The sequence below is a fragment of the Copadichromis virginalis genome, linkage group LG12 (genome assembly GCF_057382275.1).
Source record: "Copadichromis virginalis isolate Kocher_CV1m ecotype Utaka linkage group LG12, C_Virginalis_male_GT1.1, whole genome shotgun sequence".
NCBI lineage: Eukaryota > Metazoa > Chordata > Actinopteri > Cichliformes > Cichlidae > Copadichromis > Copadichromis virginalis.
Window position 1 is genome coordinate 21,602,765 of NC_140629.1, and position 21,952 is coordinate 21,624,716.

Consider the following 21,952-nt stretch of genomic DNA (forward strand, 5'->3'; position numbering starts at 1 on the left):
AGTTACCTTTCTCCTCAATGCCTATAAGCCCCTCTGATCCTTTCCAATAATAATGGCATTGCCAGCCAATCTCTCTGAAAATGGGTTCAGCGCATACCTAATCCCATTTAATTACTTAGACACACAGGGCTCAGGACACACTCCTCAGGCAGCACCCCCCACCCCTCTGTAAGCATGCCCTGTTTGCACCCCATCCACCTCTTCTCATGAATTATGGATCCCTGGCTGCAAGGCGAGGGGTGATCATTCTGCCTGCTCTGTCATAAGGCTCAGGGAGAGCCTTAGCTCAGTGTAAATATGGTGCCTGTCTGGGGTTGAGGTGCCCTATTGTGCATGGTATTAAAAGCTCACCACTCTCCCACTCAGTCCCTCCACCGCTGCAGTGCTCGCAGCAGGGGGCCAGGGGTAATCGCACAGGCCTTCCAGCACTCTGCTCGCTGCAGCCGGGCTCATGCTGACCGGCATTATGGCTGACAGTCATCATACCTGTGAGGAGGGGAGAAATGAAAAAGAGATGGAAGCTGAAAAGTGGAGAAGTGGGCTGAATCAAGTCGGTTTTACTGTTGATTTGTCACACAAATGCTGGTTTACCCAGTGAGAAAACAGCAACACTTTCATTGTGATCAGATGTCAAAGTCCACCCGACTCTGTTCTGGGTGATGTAACGGCGATATGACTTGGACAGAGAGTGTCTGAACGAAAACCAGGCAGTGGCTTTTTGCTGGTTTAACAGAGATATATTTATGCCACCTGTACACCGAGTTGTGGCTGTGGATTCCAGTCACTTCATAGCATTAGCAGATGTGCAGCACACTGGATAAATCATGCTGTCCACTCCTTATGTGCTCAGTTGACAGGATCAGACCTCTCCTTTCTAGCTGCTAACAGGTGCTTCAGCTGCACACACTTCAAGGCATGATACACTGTTCTCTTGCATCATTTGCTGGCTGGAAACATGATGACATGTTTATTGAGAAGAAAACCTGACAAAAGCCTTCAACCAGATTTTATACATTCACAGAAACACTACAAGACGGCCATCTAAGGACTCTATAATTGGCAATGTCACAGTTCTCCCCTTGCCCTAGGAAAAGAAAGGGAAGATGATGTCTGTGTCAGCTCTGAGATGGTTCGATGCTGTCTGTCAGGGCCCTGAGCACATTTCCCTGAGCTTGATACAGACAGGGCTTGTCTCGCTGCCCTCAGCAGCAGACAGACGTCTCATCTTTATCTCTCCAGATTTTTACCTAATCTGTTTCTCTCCCCTTGGCCTCTCTTCATGAATCTATCATAAATCATTTTTGGATTCTGGCCCCGTTTGCACAGACGGTTTCATAAAGGCAGAGGAATGGGGATCAGATATCCGGACTAAATAGCGATCAAATTACATGGGATATGAAATGCTGTAGTTTGGAATCCATTATACTACTCAATAAGAGTCTCTGCACTTTAATATGTCAGCTCTGGCCCTGAAGGGACAAAAGCACAGATGGTACTGTATATGTGCAATATGCATATGACTGAACAGTCTAATAACTATAGCTGACAGCTGAGTGAGCAACATACAAGCTTAGTACATACAACTTGTTCATCATGCAAACCATCTTTAGTGCTGGTCCCACCATGTATCCATCAAAGTTTGTGTGATTGCAGCTAATTTTGAAAATATGATATAAAAAAAAAGAGAAAAAGATCAGATACACAGCGAAACATTTAGGGGCTTTGAAAATTAGCTTCAAACCACCCACACCAGGTGCTCTTATGCACAGATGAGGGCTCCTCTTTTGCCTGGTCTTCTTTACTAGCTGCATTGATCCCAGAGGTTAATTACAATGTTTTTTTTCTCCATTTCGGGTTTACATGAAAACAACTAATTACATTCAATAACAAACTAAAGTGACGAAGGCACTAAATGGACTGCACCTATCTGCCGACATCTGTTAAAACCACTGTCTTTTTTTTTTTAAAGGGCTCTTCATTTCCACAAGTATCATTGAAAAAATTCAGTCGCCATGGCAACGGCAGACTCATTACATTTAATCCACTAATTGCTAACTAGCTCCACAATTGGCTGTAATTGCTTTGGGGACACAGTTAACCCCTTGGTTGGTATGCAGAGCAAGGCTACTTCTGCAGGCATCGGACAAAGGCCAGAAATGAAAGATGCTGCTGTGGAAACCCCACCCACGACTTCCAACCCACCCTCCCCATCCTATAGACAAAATATAAATAAATCTGCACACACTCTCTGTCCTCGCCATCCAATCATTCCTAAATCTCCAAGTGCAATATTAATTAATGGGGATGGTTGCCATGGTGATTGATCACCATATTCTCTGTCAGCAGTATTTAGTCAAATGGGCCCTAATGTTTGTTTGTTAATGGTGCCGTAAACAATACTGCTGGAGGTCTTTTATTACCTCCTCAGCAGCTCAGCTAGCACCTGGGCCATTCAACAGCACACTACACAAATATCAAATGAAAGAGAGGAAATCTGCTCTGCATTTCTTCTTCTCATAGATGTAAGATTAGGAAATAGAGACGGATAGCCATCTAATGCAACAATATTCTAATAAAAATATATATTACCAAAAAAGAATTATAATAATAATAATAATACGGTCGCCGTTAAAATGTTTTACACTCACTCACTTCTCCTTAATGTCTGTTTAGGGGATTCGTCATAGAGAGCTATGCTGAGCTTATTGGCAAAATGAAAAACACCTCTGGACAGTACACAGTTCATTTTCTTTGTACTGTTAATTATGCTGTTGCTATTGCATAATTTAAACACAACAGATTAACTTTGGTTTAATAAATAAATTCCACCGTGCAATTCTGTGATACATTTTTTCCCTGTCTGCCATTTTTCCTTTAGTGCAGTGCATGATGTTATACGGCGCTTGAGTAATGACAACTGATTCTACGCTGCCTTTTGCAAGGCTTTGTAGGATATTTTGAGTGCACTACATGGGGTATAGCAATATTCACTATACATTTGGACAGCACTTAAAAATGACAAACCCACCACAGAGTCCACTATACATTGAGGAGCAAGTGATTTAGAACACAGCCTGCATTGTAAAGGGCATCAGAGTGTCCTGAATACATGCCTGCCAGACCAAACAAAGGGCTCTTTTAGAAAAAATTCAACTAATTATTTAGGCAGCATTTTTGATGGTATCATGTCATCATTAAAATGACTCACAGAAATTACTTTGTGATGATAAAACATACAGGATGACCAATTTGAGAAGTGCTTTTAGTTTTTCTCTCTCTCTCTCTCTCTCTCTGTGTGTGTGTGTGTGTGTGTGTGTGTGTATGAGTCAGGGCACTGAACAAACCCAAACCCCTTTGAAGAGTGAAAGGCTCAAAGGATGGAGAGGCAATCCGAGAACTTCACTGGCGCAGAGGGGAAATTGCCTTGAACCTTGAGGTGTATGAAAGTGCAATTTGTGTCCCATCTGTTCTGCTTCCCTTCCATTAGGAGGAAGGGTGCTCTAAGGCCACCGAGGAGAAAATGCCCCTGTGAGGGTCTCAAGGTACACAGAGGCTCTCGTAGATTTAATTTACCAGACTAGTCATTCCCTTTTCCTGTCTGTATTATCGCAGCTTTTAATGCTATTACCTTGGTCCTCTGTGTATGTGTGTCTTTTTTTTTTTTTTTTTTAAATAAAAGAACAATGCGTTTGGGGATCGTTATTTTATTTTATTTATTTATTTTTTATTTGAAATTTACCTTAAAAAGTGGGGGGTTATGTGTCTATTGTGTCTGTGTGAGTTAATAAGTCCTTTGACTATTTTCACACTATTTCCACAAGAGATGGGAACATTGGTGGAGAGAGAATGAAATGGGAGTGAGACAAGCCTGCAGCTCTATTGAGAAAGGAGTCTCCCCACTTTCACTGAATCCTGTCTCTGTCATACCACTTTGCAAAGTGGCTGGATGGGCTTCCTTAACTTTTTGCCCTTTCTTCAGAGGGATTTGCATGACCGAAGCAAGGAGAGAAGTTTGTTGCCCGGGAAACGGATTGCCTCCATTTGCAGTTGGAGTAGAGGTGTTGGAAACCATGGCATCAGAGATTAGATGGGCCCAAAGGATACATGTTTGTCAGGGCTAAGCTAGTAGAGTGCATTACTGGCACCAGAAAGAGCCCCTATCATTCACATTTTAAATGTAGCATTGTAGCAGGGAATCTTTGAGGCTTTACTGGTGCATTAAGTCAACTGTTGAACGTTTTATCAGGGAGGGATCAGCACAGACATTTTCGTTTAGAAAGGTATGTTGACACTTTTCAATTTGAATGTTATAGTTTGACTTCCTCTAGAAAAATCAGTTGCATGAAAGTTTAAATTTGTTTCTAATTAGTTGTTGCAATTACTAGCTATGATTTAAGATTTTATATATACCAAATCAGGAAACTCTAATGGTTCTCCATTGCCAGTGCATTGGCAGACTGCAGGGAGATAATGACTGCCCTTCTACCTGCCCCTAATGTTGACAAAGGTCTTTTGCTAGTGGTACAACTGGTCCGTGAGCCAGTCTGCCTTATGAAGCTGTTGGTGGATCAGCAAGTACCAGAGAAGAGCAAAGTTATACAAAGAGCAGAACTGAAACTGACTGAAGCTGACACTGAAACGTGTCTGCCGCAGCCTCTGCCTGTGCTTTTCATGCTGTGTTTTGGTGTTTAATACGGTATATTTATTATTTTTCACAATGAAATACAAAAATACAAAGCGTCAAATAAAAGTAAAAGAGGGGAGAAAAATTAAAATAAAAACCCACCCTAACAAACAACACCCCTCTTCGCTGTCAAGTAATCAAAAGTTTAAAAGGAAAAACTTTCAATCAGTGCAAAATAACACCAGCCAAGGTATACAGAATAAGAAGGAAGAAAAAATAAGCAAACAAATATAATTAAAAATAAATAAATGAAGGTCACTCCTGAACCTGTGTAGATGGTTGGTCAAAAAATATCAAAAAGGGTTTCCAGACTTTATTAAATGTATTTACAGAGCCTCTCAAAACGAACCTAATTTTCTCTAATTTAAGATGAAATAATACATCCTTAACCCAATGCGAAACCGTGGGCGAGGCTGCGTCCTTCCACTTCAAAAGTATTCATGCTGTGTTTTGTTGATCTTTGATGTTTTATCATGCTTCTTCCCTTCCTTACGAATTCCTGAATGGAAGAAACGAAGCTCTCTTCCCTCTCCTCGCCCACTTGCCAACCAATCAGCATTCGACCCACACACAGCTGAGCTACGTCTTGTTAGGTTTCTAAAGGACTGCATAGGATGTAGTGAGGGTTGAAAACCCCTCTCTGTAGGCTCTCCGTAGGTCACACAAATGGTCAGAACGTTGGTACAAAAAAAACAAGCATAGCACCATCTCACCGTCTCATTTGCTGTGATACAGATGCAACAACTTGATGATGAGCTGACCAAACTAACTTAAGACCTGTTGTTCTACACAGAAGACAACAATACAGGAACTCTCATGCAGTGGTTCTCAATCATTTTTCTGGCATATCCTACTTTGGAAGCCAAAATGTTTTTCTACATCGTTTTCCAGTCCAATAATTAACAATATGAATTTATACAAGTTAAATGTTAGAATAATAAAACTCATCACAGCAGCATTGCCAAATTTTTGTTTGTTTGCTTTATTAATTTCCTACAAAAATTATTACTTTGTTACTTTCACTCCATATTTATTTCTTGGTCATCCAAAATAAATAAATAAATTAAAATAACAGGGTTTACACCAAGTACTCTTACTTGTCAGTTGGAACGGATTTCAGACACAGCATCAGAGTAGGAATGTGTGCATCTTCATTCCTCGGACTGCACTCTTCTGGACAGAGGCCACTGATGTTGGAATCAGCTGGACCCATTCTTAGAGTTTTGGGGTTACAGCTCCTAAGGCTCCTATTCCCACTCTGGAATTTACCTTCCATATCTGCTTCCATTGTCCCTTCAGCCCTTGGTACCTCTCTATTTTCTTGTGTGCCTTCTGGGATTGCTACACTTATCACAATTGCAGTCTTCTGCTCCTTGTCAACCACCACTATCCAGCAGCTGCTTGTCTGTCTGGAACTTGAAGTCCCATAGGACCTTAGCCCTGTCATTCTCAACCACCTTTGGTGGTCTTTCCCGTTGGGAACTGGGGACTTCTAGTCCATATGCGGCACAGATGTTCCTGTACACTATCCCAGCCATTTGGTTTTTCCTCTCAGTGTATGCTGTCCCAGTTTACATCTTACATCCTGCTACTATGTGCTGGATTGTCTCTGGGGTAACTTTGCAGTCTTTAACTTGGGTCCTGTTGACTGTGGCCCTGCCTCTCTGGTGCTTAGGGCCTGTTCTCCTGCTCCCATGATCAGAGGCTCTGTGTCATTATAGCAGCTGGACAGCAACTTTACCGTATCTAGAACAGTTGGTCGGGGTTTGAAACCTGGTGAAGGCATGCAACCAGAAATGGTACCAGATAAATACATCAGAATTTATTTATTCAATATTTGGATTTTTTTTTTTCAATTATAGTAATTTAAAACAATGAATGCCAACAATAACAGACATATATTGCATTATAGAGGGCGATAGTATTTGGTATGAAAGATTTCCTGTTTCTGTCCTTGTGGCAGTGGAGCTGTATCAGTCTCTTAGAGTAAGTTGTGCTGAGGGTGGTCAGGATAATCCATGGTGGATAAAAGTTTGATTGGTGACCTTCTCTCCAACACAGCTTTAAAGGTGTCCAGTTTGCAGCCAATCACAGAGCCAGCCTTCCTGATCAGCTTATCCAATGCTGGTGTCACCAGCTCCAGTGTTGCTCCTTTAGCAGACCACTGCAAAGTAAACTCAACACAACACTCAACACAACCGACTGATGGAAAAACATTTTCCTGTACATTTTGAAGGATCTCAGAAAAAGAGCCTACTCATCCCCTTCTTGTAAATAGCCTCTGTGTTGGTTTTCCAGTTCAGCCGGTCGTTAAGTGATGACGTGACTTCCGGGCCTAAAGTAGTCTGCGTTTAATATGGCTTTTGTGTTGTTAACATGTTTAAGTTTTGTATTTTCTTCTATTTAATCTCAAAAAGCTCCTAAAACAGTCAGTGATCACTGTTGACCTCCCTCGGCTTTTATTACCGCTAATCATTTATTTAAGCTCAGTTTTTAAAACCTTACAATGTAACTACAGCCCAGCCCATGCAGCAGTATATGAATGACTAACCTCGTATTGTGGATGGATTATCTCAGTTGTTCTCCTGGCTGAAGTTTGGTCCTTTTACAGCATCCTGCCATGCGATTACATTTGTTCCTGACCACTGAGAACCCTCACGTTAACTTTTATCGAGTGGAAAAAAAGTTAGCTTGTGGACCTGCAGCGGAGTTTAGGCCCAGACACGGCTAGTGACGTCAGACTTAACGACCGGATTGTTGATGCGGATACTCAGCTACCTGTATTCCTCCAATACACCAACATCCTGTTCCAGGTTAGACATGGGTCATGTAGTCTTCCTCTTCCTTCTGAAGTCAATCACTGTATTTCTGGTGTTGATCCAATCCAACATTCACAGAATGTGCCAGAACAAGCCAGAACCATGGAGGGTAAACCCAACAATCAATACGACCCAAAGCCAGACACACCAAAACCCAGGTCCTGTGTTCCTGTCCTGTAATACAATGGACATCTGCACAACATTATCCAATGATGTAGCAGCTAAAGTGTTATGTGTAAATGATATTACTCTTTTGGTCCCGTAGTTGATTTTCATATCTGCAGAGAGAATAAGTTTTACTTTGTGTGTAATCTCTTATATTTCTTTTAAAATCCTGTGTCAACTGATCTTTCTGTTTGTCCTGATAAAAACTTTTTAAGGTGTGTTCCCTCAATAACAACCTATTTAAATGGAGTAAGGTCAAGGGTGCAGACATGTCAACCCCTTCCCTGCTCATAATAGTGAATCTTGATGGCACCTTTGAGTGAAACGCTCGTCTCGACAAACTGATTTCCATGTGTGAAAGTGTCCCCTGAGACAACAGCTCCTAAAACATTCTTCACACATATATACTGCTAATTCAGAGGAATGGACAGAAAATGAATGTGAAATAGAAAAGAGGCTGCATTGCTTAAGAATATTCAGAGTTAAAGGGGGTGGGTTCAGCCGGCGATTAGAACCACAGTTTATACAGAGGAGAGTGCACACAGTCCCTATTGCCAACTGTGAAACAAATGGCATCTAAATTGAATAATTCAGTCTGGGGGAGAAAGATGTGGGATTTGCACACAAAGACTGACTGACAGATAGAGTGAGAGGAGAGGCAGCCAACCTTTAACAGAGCTGGAGAGAAAAGACAGTAAATGGCAAGTTAGATTAATAGATTGGCAAGGTCTCACAGAAGATGGGATAATAATTCACCAAGCAAAAGAAAGGCAGCTTTTCTGAGGTTAGAGTTGAGTGAGGAGGAATGGTGTAGATGGAAATATGAATATTGAATAATGCAGTCAAGATCCTTCCTTGAAACAAAAAAGGGATTAAGAGTGGTAGGAAGAGTCAAAGGTTAGAAGCAGTTGAGAAAGAGAAATGAATGAGGTGGGTGTTGAAGGAAAATCTGTGAAGAAACTGAAGTGAGGAAACTAGAACAGTTGAAGAAAGAAGAGTGCAGTGCTAGACAGAGGTCAATGACTGTGTAGTTTAAGCATTCACCACTGTCGGTGCACCTTTTAACCATCATCTGACATGCAGACACGAGGTAGCAAACGGACATGTAAATGAACACCTGGATTCCTGAGAGCTTCTTTGGATCCAGTTTCTTTTGGAGTGATTTTAGCCGAACAAATATAAATCACCCTGAAAGTCAATTACGTCGTGGTGAAATGGGAAATGGACTATTTAATTTTTACAAAGCATCCTCTAAGTCCAGCTAATTGCATGCCGCTTATATCAGCTAGTTTTTCTTCCCATGTGAAGTGGATGTTTCTATCTTGCTCCAGCTTTCCGCTCTGAAGACTCCAGTTTAAGATTTCGCTCTGATCTTGTTCATACTTTGTGCTTTGACTTAAGATGTCCTGCTGGGAGACTTAACCTGCTTTCAACACAAACTTTCAACCTGCTCTCTCATTTCTGCCTAAATATTTTGATAGTTTATTCAGCTTATTTTTAAAGGGTAAATCTTTATGTCTGTGAAGCAGCCCCTCATCGCAATAGCACAGTGAAATGTTCAGCTTTAAAGTGTCTATAATCAACAGCCTTTTTTACTACATATTGTTATAGAACAATAGCTAACGCTACAGTCATACATACAGTGGTTGGATCACCAAAATAACTGCGGACGTTTGGAATGAACTTGTGATCTCGTTGGTTGAAAATGGTTCAGTGATGGGAACCATGCCTGCTACTACTTCCAGTCAGTTGCCGTCTTCCAAGTGATTTTGGTGCATCAAGATGGTGATAAAACAGCAATAAGATGGACAGTCTTCTATCAGGTCATGATTAAATGGATTGGCATTTACATGCAATTTGCTTGCGAGAATATGGTAATAACCAAAATCTGTGGCTGTCTATGTAAATTTCCTAATAGTATAGACTCTGTATGGAACTTCACCAAACCTTTTGAGACTTGAGTTTGTCATTATTTAAGTTACATGTTTTTTCATCATGAAGTGACCATGTATGGAAGAGAGCGTAGAGTGCTATATTTTCAGCTAACACTGTCCATCTGTAGCTAATGTTAGCTAGTCTGAATAGCAACATTGCTATGCAAGGATTTTTTTTTTTGATAACTTTTTAATTTTACTTCCTACATTTTGATACAAACATCTATAATTTCTACTCCTTGGATTTTCAAAACAGGCTCCTTACTTTATGTTCAACTGTATCATTTATAGTGTTTTATTCAAGGATTAAATTAAGTGAGTTAGATTAAGTACCGGTGTCCATAAGTGGTGGCCTTTGTACTTTAGCATTTACAGGGAGTGCAGAATTATTAGGCAAATGAGTGTTTTGTCCACATCATCCTCTTCATGCATGTTGTCTTACTCCAAGCTGTATAGGCTCGAAAGCCTACTACCAATTAAGCATATTAGGTGATGTGCATCTCTGTAATGAGAAGGGGTGTGGTCTAATGACATCAACACCCTATACCAGGTGTGCATAATTATTAGGCAACGTCCTTTCCTTTGGCAAAATGGGTCAAAAGAAGGACTTGACAGGCTCAGAAAAGTCAAAAATAGTGAGATATCTTGCAGAGGGATGCAGCAGTCTCAAGATTGCAAAGCTTCTGAAGCGTGATCATCGAACAATCAAGCATTTCATTCAAAATAGTCAACAGGGTCGCAAGAAGTGTGTGGAAAAACCAAGGCGCAAAATAACTGCCCATGAACTGAGAAAAGTCAAGCGTGCAGCTGCCAAGATGCCACTTGCCACCAGTTTGGTCATATTTCAGAGCTGCAACATCACTGGAGTGCCCAAAAGCACAAGGTGTGCAATACTCAGAGACATGGCCAAGGTAAGAAAGGCTGAAAGACGACCACCACTGAACAAGACACACAAGCTGAAACGTCAAGACTGGGCCAAGAAATATCTCAAGACTGGTTTTTCTAAGGTTTTATGGACTGATGAAATGAGAGTGAGTCTTGATGGGCCAGATGGATGGGCCCGTGGCTGGATTGGTAAAGGGCAGAGAGCTCCAGTCTGACTCAGACGCCAGCAAGGTGGAGGTGGAGTACTGGTTTGGGCTGGTATCATCAAAGATGAGCTTGTGGGGCCTTTTCGGGTTGAGGATGGAGTCAAGCTCAACTCCCAGTCCTACTGCCAGTTTCTGGAAGACACCTTCTTCAAGCAGTGGTACAGGAAGAAGTCTGCATCCTTCAAGAAAAACATGATTTTCATGCAGGACAATGCTCCATCACACGCGTCCAAGTACTCCACAGCGTGGCTGGCAAGAAAGGGTATAAAAGAAGAAAAACTAATGACATGGTCACCTTGTTCACCTGATCTGAACCCCATTGAGAACCTGTGGTCCATCATCAAATGTGAGATTTACAAGGAGGGAAACAGTACACCTCTCTGAACAGTGTCTGGGAGGCTGTGGTTGCTGCTGCACGCAATGTTGATGGTGAACAGATCAAAACACTGACAGAATCCATGGATGGCAGGCTTTTGAGTGTCCTTGCAAAGAAAGGTGGCTATATTGGCCGCTGATTTGTTTTTGTTTTGTTTTTGAATGTCAGAAATGTATATTTGTGAATGTGGAGATGTTATATTGGTTTCACTGGTAAAAATAAATAATTGAAATGGGTATATATTTGTTTTTTGTTAAGTTGCCTAATAATTATGCACAGTAATAGTCACCTGCACACACAGATATCCCCCTAAAATAGCTAAAACTAAAAACAAACTAAAAACTACTTCCAAAAACATTCAGCTTTGATATTAATGAGTTTTTTGGGTTCATTGAGAACATGGTTGTTGTTCAATAATAACATCATTCCTCAAAAATACAACTTGCCTAGTAATTCTGCACTCCCTGTAGCTAGCAATACAGAAGAGGAGCAAGCATAAAGCAAGAAAAGTTTTTTTTTAACTGTCAGATAATTTCAAATGCAACATTTCTAACAGCTTAACAAACATCAGCAACCACACAAACTGTGTACAGTCTGTTGCACATTGTGTTGCTAGCTAAAGGTTCAGTTGCTGTATGTAAAAGGGAGCAAAACGAGTGTGAGATACTCAGAAATGAAGAAAGATGTAAAAGTCGACTGGAGCTCACAATAGAAATTTTTGTGAGTTGTGATTCTTTTCCCCACGCTGAGCCATTACCACCGATCTCAGGGTTCTCCCACTTGCCAAATCTCACTTTAACTCCTCACTGCACTTATTTTCCTTCTTAAGTGTGGAGGCAAACTCCCCCTCTACAATGTAGGCAGCAGAAATGTTATTTTTTCAAAATTCTTCTCCTACATAACAGATTCCAGATGAGAACATTCATTTAAAGTAGAATTTAGATTTTAATCACATTTATATTCTTATGGATTAATATAATTTTATTTTCATATTAATATATATTAATTTCAGCTAACGTTGCATAAAAATAAATAGAATTGTTCTTCAAGGAGTTCTTACCTCGTGTACATTTCAGAGCCTGTACTTTTCACTTTTACCTGAGGAAAGAAACTGATTCAGTACTTTTACTGTACTGCATACTGAGTATTTTCTTTAACACAGGTATCTGTACTTCTACTTAAGTAAAAAATGTCTGTAATTATGCCACCTCTGGTAGCTTGCATATGTTGGCATCACCCCTCGAAATACGTAATTTTTTTTTTTTGTTTTTTTTGTGCCTGTCCCGTTTGGCTCTTTTGCCATCAGAATTGTTGTCTAAAGGCAAAGAAAGATGCCCAACGGATTTACTTTACCAAATTGACCATCCCAGCCTTGCCGTAATGGTCCATTTGATTCACCTTTTATTGTTTATTTTATTTTCACTTACTGAATACGGGACAGACTTGACTGGGGGAAAGAAGGGGAGAAAGAAAGAGGGGAAGAGAAACAGCTGAGAAGAGTGACGGGGGAGAAGGGCAAAAGACAAAAACCAACAGAAAGGGCAGAAAAAAAAAGAAAGAAAAAAAATGCATATATCAATCACCTGCTGAGAAAGAAAAAAGAAAACAAGCAGAAGAGAACAAGAGTAATAGAATAAACAACATCACAATGATATATGGGAATATGACAGTAAATACTAAATGTTAAACATTATTGTGCAGCACATAAGATCAACAGAACACAGTGTGCTTTGAGGTAGGAGCCAAAAAGGGTGTAGTTTGTGGGTGTGATCACCCGTGTGTACACCTGTGAGCATGGACGCGCTTGTTTTTTGTTTTTTTTAAAGGTTCCTTCATGTAATGATCTGCTAGAGTGTGGGGGGGGGGGGGGGGGGGGGGCACAGCCTCCTCTGCACCCTGGTGACATACCCCTACTCCAAGGTCCTGCATGTGTGGGTGGTTGTGGTGGAGCGGGAAGAGGGAGGCAGCTGGAGATGGGGAGGGAAGGAAGGGAGGGGCAAGTGACCCCTCCCTGGGGCCAGCTCCCCCGCTGACCCCAGTAGGCACCCCCATACTCCGCGACCCGCCAGGGAAAGGGGGCCCAGGCCCATCCAGACCGGGGCCCAGTGCAGCAGCGCCTCCCGGCCCCACAGAGCCCGGGACAGTCCACCCAACCCCACCACAGAGAAAACTGCACCCACCCCACCATCCACTCATCTTCCAGACTACATAAGACAACAAACACCCAGGCTGAGATCTTCCTCCACCTCTCCTGTATCTCCCCCTCCTGCAGAGAGAGCTCCTGAAGAGAGGAAAGCTCCTGCAAGATGTGACAATCTCCCCCACCAGTTGAAGAGCCCCCCAGGTGGCTTGATGCACCGGTGGCACCCTGCTCCAGGGCTGGGCCCCCATGCACCCACCCGCCCACAACCCCGGCAACACACCAACCTGGACCCAAGCCCCCGAGGCCCGGCCCGGGCCCCAGCCCAGAGACGGAGCGCCCCCAGAACCTCACACCCATCCCGGACCCACCCAGGGGCAGCCTGGGTGGGTCCGGGATGTTAATAAAAAGAAGTCCGAGTTAGTATATAACATTTTATGCCCTGTGCAGTTTTCACTGGAGAAATACATAAAATGACTATAAAGACTAAAACCATTTTTGGCACTTCATGTTGTTTCTTTTTCAGTCACAGAGGTTATAGCTTTCAAAAAAGTTAGCCATATCAACTTTAAAATATGCACATCAATGTCGCGTTGACATTCAGCTTAAGAAAATTATGTAAGCCACATAAGACAATAGTGACAGTAGCATAAATACTATATACTATAATTTACCAAAGTTGTCTACTCATTGCAATAACATGGCAATGTTTACCTTAAATATTTAAGAATGTGGTATTAAGTACAGATTTCTGTTTATTGTAAAGCTGTTATAGTGAAAAATTATCATATAAACAATGTAAATACGAACAATTAACTTAAACATAGTATTTTAATGATGATCATTATCATTATCACCGTATAGCAGCTAAAGCTCCTGTAGTGTCAGAGAAATGCAGTCATCAGAGCTCACATTCCAGTTGCATCAAGGACAATTTGTATGGAGTTAAGTAATTGAACCAAGAATCTGATGAGACAGTTTCAGCGTGGTGATTGCTTCCAGGAGACAGCAGTGCCCCAGTGTTGTTGAGAGGTTGTCTTTAATGTGATTAGCTGTCTGTTTCAAATTAAACACAAGCCAATAATGAAACTAGGGACAAAGTATCCCATTGTCCTCAACATCACTACAGATATCCTCAGTTCTCTTTCTTTCTATGCTTTGACAGCTTTTGTTTCGCCTTTCATTTTCAGCCGTCATCCTTTTAAGACACAGACAGTAGAGAAAAATGTGCTTGTGTGTGTGTTTTTTGGGGTGCAGGGTGGGTGAAAGGAGGGAGCACTCAAATCCCAGTGGCTCTGGGGAGCTGTCAGAACTGATAGTGCTCTATCACTTGCAAACGGAGGTGCAAAATTGGGCAGAGCTGAGCACTGCGCAAAGCAGAGGATGATGGTCCCTCTGTCCACTGGAGCCTGACTGACTGAGATGGAGAGACGCGGAAAGTGTTCTGCCAGCTACCTCACAACTTGAATTGAACAAGCCAGGGAAATTCTAAAATTGACACAAAAAATTCAGAATATGGTAACTGGCAAACGGGATTACAAAATCATGTGAATCTATTAATGCAAATAACTGAGCGCAGCCAAGACTAATATTAACAGACAGACAACTTTGCTACTTTACAAGACCTTACAATGAAGTCACGATATGATTAATTTCTTGCAGAGCTAGGTGAACAGTTCAATGTCAGTCCCATATTTGTACGTTAATCCTTCAGCTTCAGCTGGGAAATGGCTAATTTTGCTTAAAAGAAAAACAGTCTTCACAACACACAACTCCGCCTACTTGGATTGTTCTTTGTAACTGTTGTACATTTAACATGACACAATATTTAATGAACTCAATATGTGCTGTCACAATAAGACAGACAGAATGGCTATTTTCAGTATCTGTTTACAGCTTACTTCTCACTCCAGCTTCATGAGCAGAAAAACAGCGTTGGCAAGAAGATAGCACTAATAGACTTATTACACAACATGTTTAAATATGGCTTTAAAATGTTAAGTTAAAAAGAATTTGGTCCCCTTTGCAGTGCATGGGCTACAAGCATTTTGACATTATTCAACAACCCCAATTCTAAACAAAGTTGGGGTGCTGTGTTAAATGTAAATAAAAAGAGATACAAGTACAATGATCTGCATAACTCACAAACCCAGATTTTATTTACTGTAGAACACACAAAGCATATCAGATGCTTAAACCTGAGACATTTTATTATTTAATGAATAATATTTTGGCTCATTTTGACTTTGATTGCAGCAAGATGTCTCAAAAAGGTTTGGACAGGGGCAACAAAAAAGCTGAAAAGTTGCACAAAAAGAAACACCTGGAGGAACAACAGGACAGAGGTTCACTAATAAATACCCACATCTACAAATTGCAGAACAATTTCAGAATAAGGATCATCAACATAAAATTGTGAAAACTCATCATGTCATCATCTACAGGGCGTATTATCATCAAAAGATTGAGAAAATCTTGAGAAATCTCTGTGTGCAGCACTGGATGCCCGAAATCTTTGGCCTTCATGCAGGACTGCATTAAAAACAGGCACGATTTTGTCATGGAAATCACTGAATGGGCTCAAGAACACTTGCTGTGCCATCAACAAATGCAGGTAAAAGATCTATCATACAATAAAGTAGTCCAGAATCCCTGGCATCTTCTCTGGTCAAAGCTCATTAAAATGGATTTGGGAAACTATTATGTGGTCAGTTGAATACAAAGTTAAAATGCTTTTTGAAAAACATGAACGCTGCATCCTCTGGACTAAAGAGAGAGGGACCATCCAGCTTGTTATCAGCACTGGGTTCAAAAGTCTGCATCTCTGATGGTATGGGGCTATTGCCAATGGAGTTGGCAGCTCGCGCATCTGGACAGGCACCATAAATGTTGTAAGATGTATACAGGTTTTAAAGCACCATATGCTCCCATCCAGATGTCGTCTTTTTCCTGCGTATTTCAATAGGACAACGCTAAACGGCATACTGCAGCAGCAGGATTTGATGGTAGAAGAATCCGGCTGCTGAACTGGCCTGCCTGCATTTCAAACCTTTCACCAACTCAAAACAATACAACAAAGAAGACCGAGGACTGTTGAGCAGCTAGAATCCTGTTTTAGACAAAAATGGGACACCATTCCTAAAAGCCCCAAAACTGGTCTCCTCAGTTCCCACATGTTTATAAACTGTTGGTAAAAGAACATGTTTTGAATTTGCCACTATCAAATTCAAAACAAGCTAACATTTTTCTTTAAATGGTACATTTTGTCAATTTAAACATTTGATTTATTTTCTATGTTAAAAATAAAAAATTGGGTTATGATTCTTGCAAATGACTGCATTCTGATTTTATTTACGTTTAACATGGCATTGCTGCTGTTTTGGAATTGTGGTTGTACTTGCTGTGTTCATAAAACGAAGTACTCTTTGGAAATAATGACTGTAGAAAGCAACTGCTGAGCCTGGATGTCAAGAGATTCATCTAAAGGTTGCTGAAGAACATGATTGAAAATGCCCCAAAATGCAAAATCTGTGTTGGCAACAGCTGTGAGCGGAGCAGTTATGTTTTTGGTATGTCAGTCAATCGGATTCTTCTGAATGCAATATCTCAGAAACACCTGGAGGAAATTTCATTACATCTGCCAAAGAGGTCAACCTGGACTAAAGAATGAACTTATTAGGGTGTAGTGGGAAAAGGTCAAAGGTCACTGTGACCTTACAAAGCACATTTTAACCATAGGCCAAGGATCCATAGGTTAATTATGATGGCACTTCGCACAAATGTCTAATAGCATAAATTGATGGGTTAGTGATGAGGTTAAAGGTCACGCCTTGGCAGACATGGAGAATTGCAACTCAATTGAATAGCAGAAACACATAATTCAAATTCTTTTTCGAGATGCTCCTGCAGCTTTCACTGTTTTTGATGACTGCGAGAACCTCCTGCAGTCGTATTAAATTAAATTTGTATTGCAAATTATACATACAGAACCACACTCAAAAGGAAAATTCAGCATATGTACACACGCTCATTTTGAGTCCACCTCAGTGAACACACTGCATACTTGAAATGCTATTAGAATGAGTCAAATCTAATCAAAATCATTTTAATACAGAATTAACTTTTTAGTGCAAACACCATCAGAAAGTGTTGCTTTTGAATGTACACACAGATGAAATTGAGTAAATGTACTGGACCAACTGAAAATGATACTTACAGATATAATGCTTGACTATGGAAACCCATCCCATGAAGCTCCTGGCATGCAGTTTTTGTGCTGATATTAATGCCAAAGCTCTGCAGTTATTGAGTCAGCAGTGCGCTGGGGACTTGTGCACACTATGCACTCAGTGACCTCGCTCTGTAACCTCTGTGGTTTATGGTGGAATATCTAGGACAGAACAAATTTCACACACTGACTTGTTGCAATGGTGGCATTTGAGCGTGGCAGTACCACACTCAAATTCAGTGAGCTCTTTAGAGCAAAGAGTTCTTTCACAAATGTTTGTAAAGAGTACATGACTCTGTGCTTGATTTTATGCACCTGTGGCACTGGGACTGAAAACACCTGAAATCAAAGATTAAGAGGTATTTTTGTACATTCAATTCATCTGTAATTGATGTTTCTGTATTATATGTCATGCAAAGTGGTTTCATGGTGTTGATTTTATGTGGAGTTAGGAATGAATAACAATGCACAAGTTGCCACCTACATGAGTAAATGATAGTGCTACATAGAGATCTTGTAAGATTAATATGTAAAATGGAGGAAATTGTAATTTACAACTTTTTTAATGTATTTTTCTGATTTTTTTCCCCAAACATATTAACAATGAATCTTTATGTTTCTTATTGCTGTTCCTAGGCCCCTTTCTCTAAAGCAGTCCTTTACTTAGGTTACATTCAGTGGCCCCTTGGCTGCTACATACAGTGGTGCTGCTGTGACATTGCATTGTATGAGGGGAGAGGTGATACAGCATGTGCAGCTGTCAAACAACAGGAAGAATAGCTGTGTTCTCGGCAGACCTGCCTTAACCAGATGCTGTGGGGAGGAAAACACTGTAAATGTGTGATTTCAAGAGCGCCTCTTAATAGACAAGAGTGTGAGGTAAGTTGCTAATATTTTGTACTTCCAGTTTTGTAAGATTCTGATATTTCTATATGATCCTGAAAAGCTTTAAGTAGATGTAAAATATTTAAATCCACCACATTTAGATTAACGAATAAAAGAATATAGTTAAATTTGTCGTTTTTTGATATCCTGCTAGGTAGTGCAGCTACTATAAAGATGCTGACAGACCCCGTGGAGGTGGTAAAAGTTGTTTTATTTTCTTACTGCAGTGACAGCTACAAGGAACAACTTCTGCTTCAAAGCCTTCCAATTACTGGAATCTGGTTTCCTACCTTAGGTGTAGCAAATTCAAACAGTTTGGGCGTCTGCTTCCCCGTGTTTTTTGTTTTTATGAGGAGGACGAGATGCCGTGAGATTTTACAGGATGTGACAGGGGGTCACGCTGTGAATGATCTTCCCACACTCAAGAGCTTTTATGAGTCCCTTTAATGAAGATGTGCAAGGATCTGGCTACGTGAAACAAACATCATATTTCATCTCTGATCATCTGTGGGTATCTGTTTCATACTCAGCATTGTTATTTCTCATTTACAGCACAGTTTCTGCTTTTCACACCCTTATGTGGTAACAGTAATTGGATTTAACTTTTGTTTTTTTTAGAAAAATCAACCTTGGTCGCATGAATAATAACAGTCATCACGCACAGCACAGTTGCACCAAACACAGGGCATGCATTAGATAACCTTAACTCAGCCTCCCTGCAAACGGCTTCCTGTGTGTGTGCGGAGGCACTGGGGGGGTTTCTCGTGAAGATATCACTGGTTGGTCACACACAGGAAACCAAGATGCTTTCCAGGGTTGAACCAAAACGCCGCTGAGAAAAAAGCAGACTTCTAAGTCAAACAAGTGTCATCTTGACTTAAACTGCACTTTGCAAAAAGGGAAAAAAATAAAATAGACTCGCTCTTAGCTAAAGCTGCTCAGGAACCACTTGAAGCCACGCTATGATTACACGACTCGTTTTAAAACACAAATAGGTGTCGGGCTTCTGGTCGAACAGCTACATTTTTACTACACACTGAACACAGACGCACAGACTTTGGGAAAATAAAACAAAATATTTAAAAATGCTGCCACAATGGCAATGAAAAGAAACTATGTCTGCTTTTCTAAAATACCCCTAAACACACAATTAACATCAAACAACAGAAAATAATAGTTCTCTTTTAGCGTCGGCATAAACAGGAGACTGCCAGCAGTCACAGCAGAGGAAAAGGGATGTTGTAAAGATACCAAAGTTGAGCAATAATGCTTCTCTGCCTGTGTAGCTGCTCTGGCCTCTGATCTCTGTCCTGGCTTCCCCTCTTCTCAACAACATATGGCTGTCAGTATTAGTCTCTGAGGAGGCATCTATTTGCCAATAGTTGAGACTTAAAATATTGCAAAAGTTGCTTTTCTTGTCAAGTACTTGCAACAGCGGGATTTGATAAATGCTTACACACAGTGTTATTGTAACAACCTTTTACTTCTCACTGACTAAACTGTTGTTGCCCCGCTGCCTCAGCTGCTTATAATACTCTGAAATATTAGAGTCTGATGTGTTATTTTAATCTCAGATGTTTTTTATCATCAAACGGATAGAGCAGAGTGGATTTAAACAGGTGTCATGGCGGTGGTTTTAACTTGAGGTCCTTCGGGTCACTCGGTATTCTGCTTTCAAGTTGATCTCTCCTCGCTCCTGTCAGACATTTTAACACAACGCTATGGAGACTGGGGCCCGCATGGTAGTGGTGTCATCCTTGCAACATTATCCCCTCTTATCAAGCCTTTCTTCTTCCGCCTTCTTTCTGTTTGATACTTCATGCCCTTGCTCCCACTCCAGTCTACTCTTCCTCCCCAGCCACCGCTCGCTGCGCCCGATCTCATCCTCCACCTCTGTGTCCTCCAACCACTTGACACCTTTTCAAATTCATCCCCATCAGTTGGCAGACAGGGTGCATTTCAACCGCAGGGCACAATGCAGCGATCCTCGTGAATCAATGGCAGATAAATCAATGCTATCTCTTTTTTCCATGCCTCTGCCGCCATCGATTTTTTTTCCCTGTTACTTTGCTGTTTGCGGAGTCTTGAACTTTGCTCAATTAAACTGAGTTGACTTTCAGGAACAAATTGTAACAGCGTAAGGCTTTCAGCTCTGAGACAGACATTAATGTTAGCTCCGGATGGGGAGTATAAGAGCTTTATTTATGAGATGCCCCATTCAAAGAGATGCTGCAGTGATTTCTACTGAAGCAGAACCTGGATTTACTGGTATTGTGAACCCTCTTTCAGATGTGGCATGCAAAAGGCTTGCCTTGATTCTAGGTCTTTCATTTTGAACCAGAGCTAATACCTAAAACAGAGACAAAGCAAATATCCTTTGATCATATTTACTAAGAAAGAGGGAGGCCCAATTAGCATGTGAATAACCCTTGCTTTGGTGTTTTAGATAAACGCTCATAGATTTCTTGGCAGGGGAAATATCTAATATGATTTCATGTCCAATCTCCAGGCTCTAGATCCTGTCACTGGGAGGGAATGATTTCTGGGAAATGCACAGACTCAGCCATATCATTTTGAAAACTACATTTAATATAGCCCACAGAAAATTATCCACTGTGATATTTCACTAGTCTCCCCCATAAATAATTCATTGTTTTTATGTGCCCTCATGCTGCCTTGGGGATTGGAACAGCTGAGTGTTTTCACAACGTATTTGTGTCCAATCTTCTGCGTATTGGACGTACTCTAATCAAACCACAGTAAACATGCCTTGAATGTTTGTTGAGTCATCTGCTTATCAGCTAATCAAATGGCTTATTTGCCTGCCTGCCTGCCCGACTGCCTCACTGGAGCACAGCACAGGCCTGCTTGAGTATTTTTCAATTAATTGTTCATCTGTTTGATTGACTGCGCAGCCACACAGTATGTGTGATATGAATGAACTCCACAAGTTTTAAATGTATGCTTTTTAGGTCCACTGCAGCAATAAGCAGGAGATCTGATTGAGACTAAGTAAGTCAGGCAATCCATTGTTCTGGAAAGTCTACATTGCTTTCTCTCTCACACACACATTGCTTTATTATTTGACATGTAGGTGTAAGATCACATAAAAGATCCTGTGTGTACATACAGTATGTGTCTGTTTTTCTGTGAAAGAACTAGCACAAAAGTGCAAGTCATAGAGAAAATTTCAAAGGCAGAAGCCAGGACAGCGACATGGAGCTGCCAGGGATTGGTGAGCAATCAGATAGGGCAGAATTGATGACCTGGCTCACGATGGATTTCTTGGAGCGGGCTGCCAGACCGAGGTAATACTTTCAGGCTCTTATCAGCACTGGCATAAGCTGAGTGCTGCATCACCCACTTCCCAGCGTCAGCTTATTATGAGAGTCCATGATGTGTGATTGCTTGTACTGCCTTTGTGTGTCCCAGGGTCTGTGTGCACCGGACACAGTTGGCAAGAAGAGGAAAAATACTAAGGGCTTCTGTCAGAGTAAACAGTCCACTTCCCCACTGTTGTAGTGACATTTTTTTTCTTTTGGCAAAAATAGGTGTTTTGTGAGGTTTCCAGTGACTCATAAGCTTCTGGTGTCAGTGATGGAATTCTGCAAAGTTAAGCAGACAGTCACA

General features: G+C 41.1%; 1 long non-coding RNA gene across 1 annotated transcript; it reads left to right on the forward strand.

Annotated features, from left to right (window-relative positions):
- The first annotated feature begins 4,063 nt into the window (after positions 1-4,063).
- Positions 4,064-21,804, forward strand: LOC146696965 (uncharacterized). Its single transcript, XR_014923349.1, has 5 exons — positions 4,064-4,280; positions 18,074-18,316; positions 18,550-18,829; positions 21,479-21,630; positions 21,755-21,804. It is a non-coding gene; the product is annotated as an uncharacterized LOC146696965 (long non-coding RNA).
- Positions 21,805-21,952: the final 148 nt, after the last annotated feature.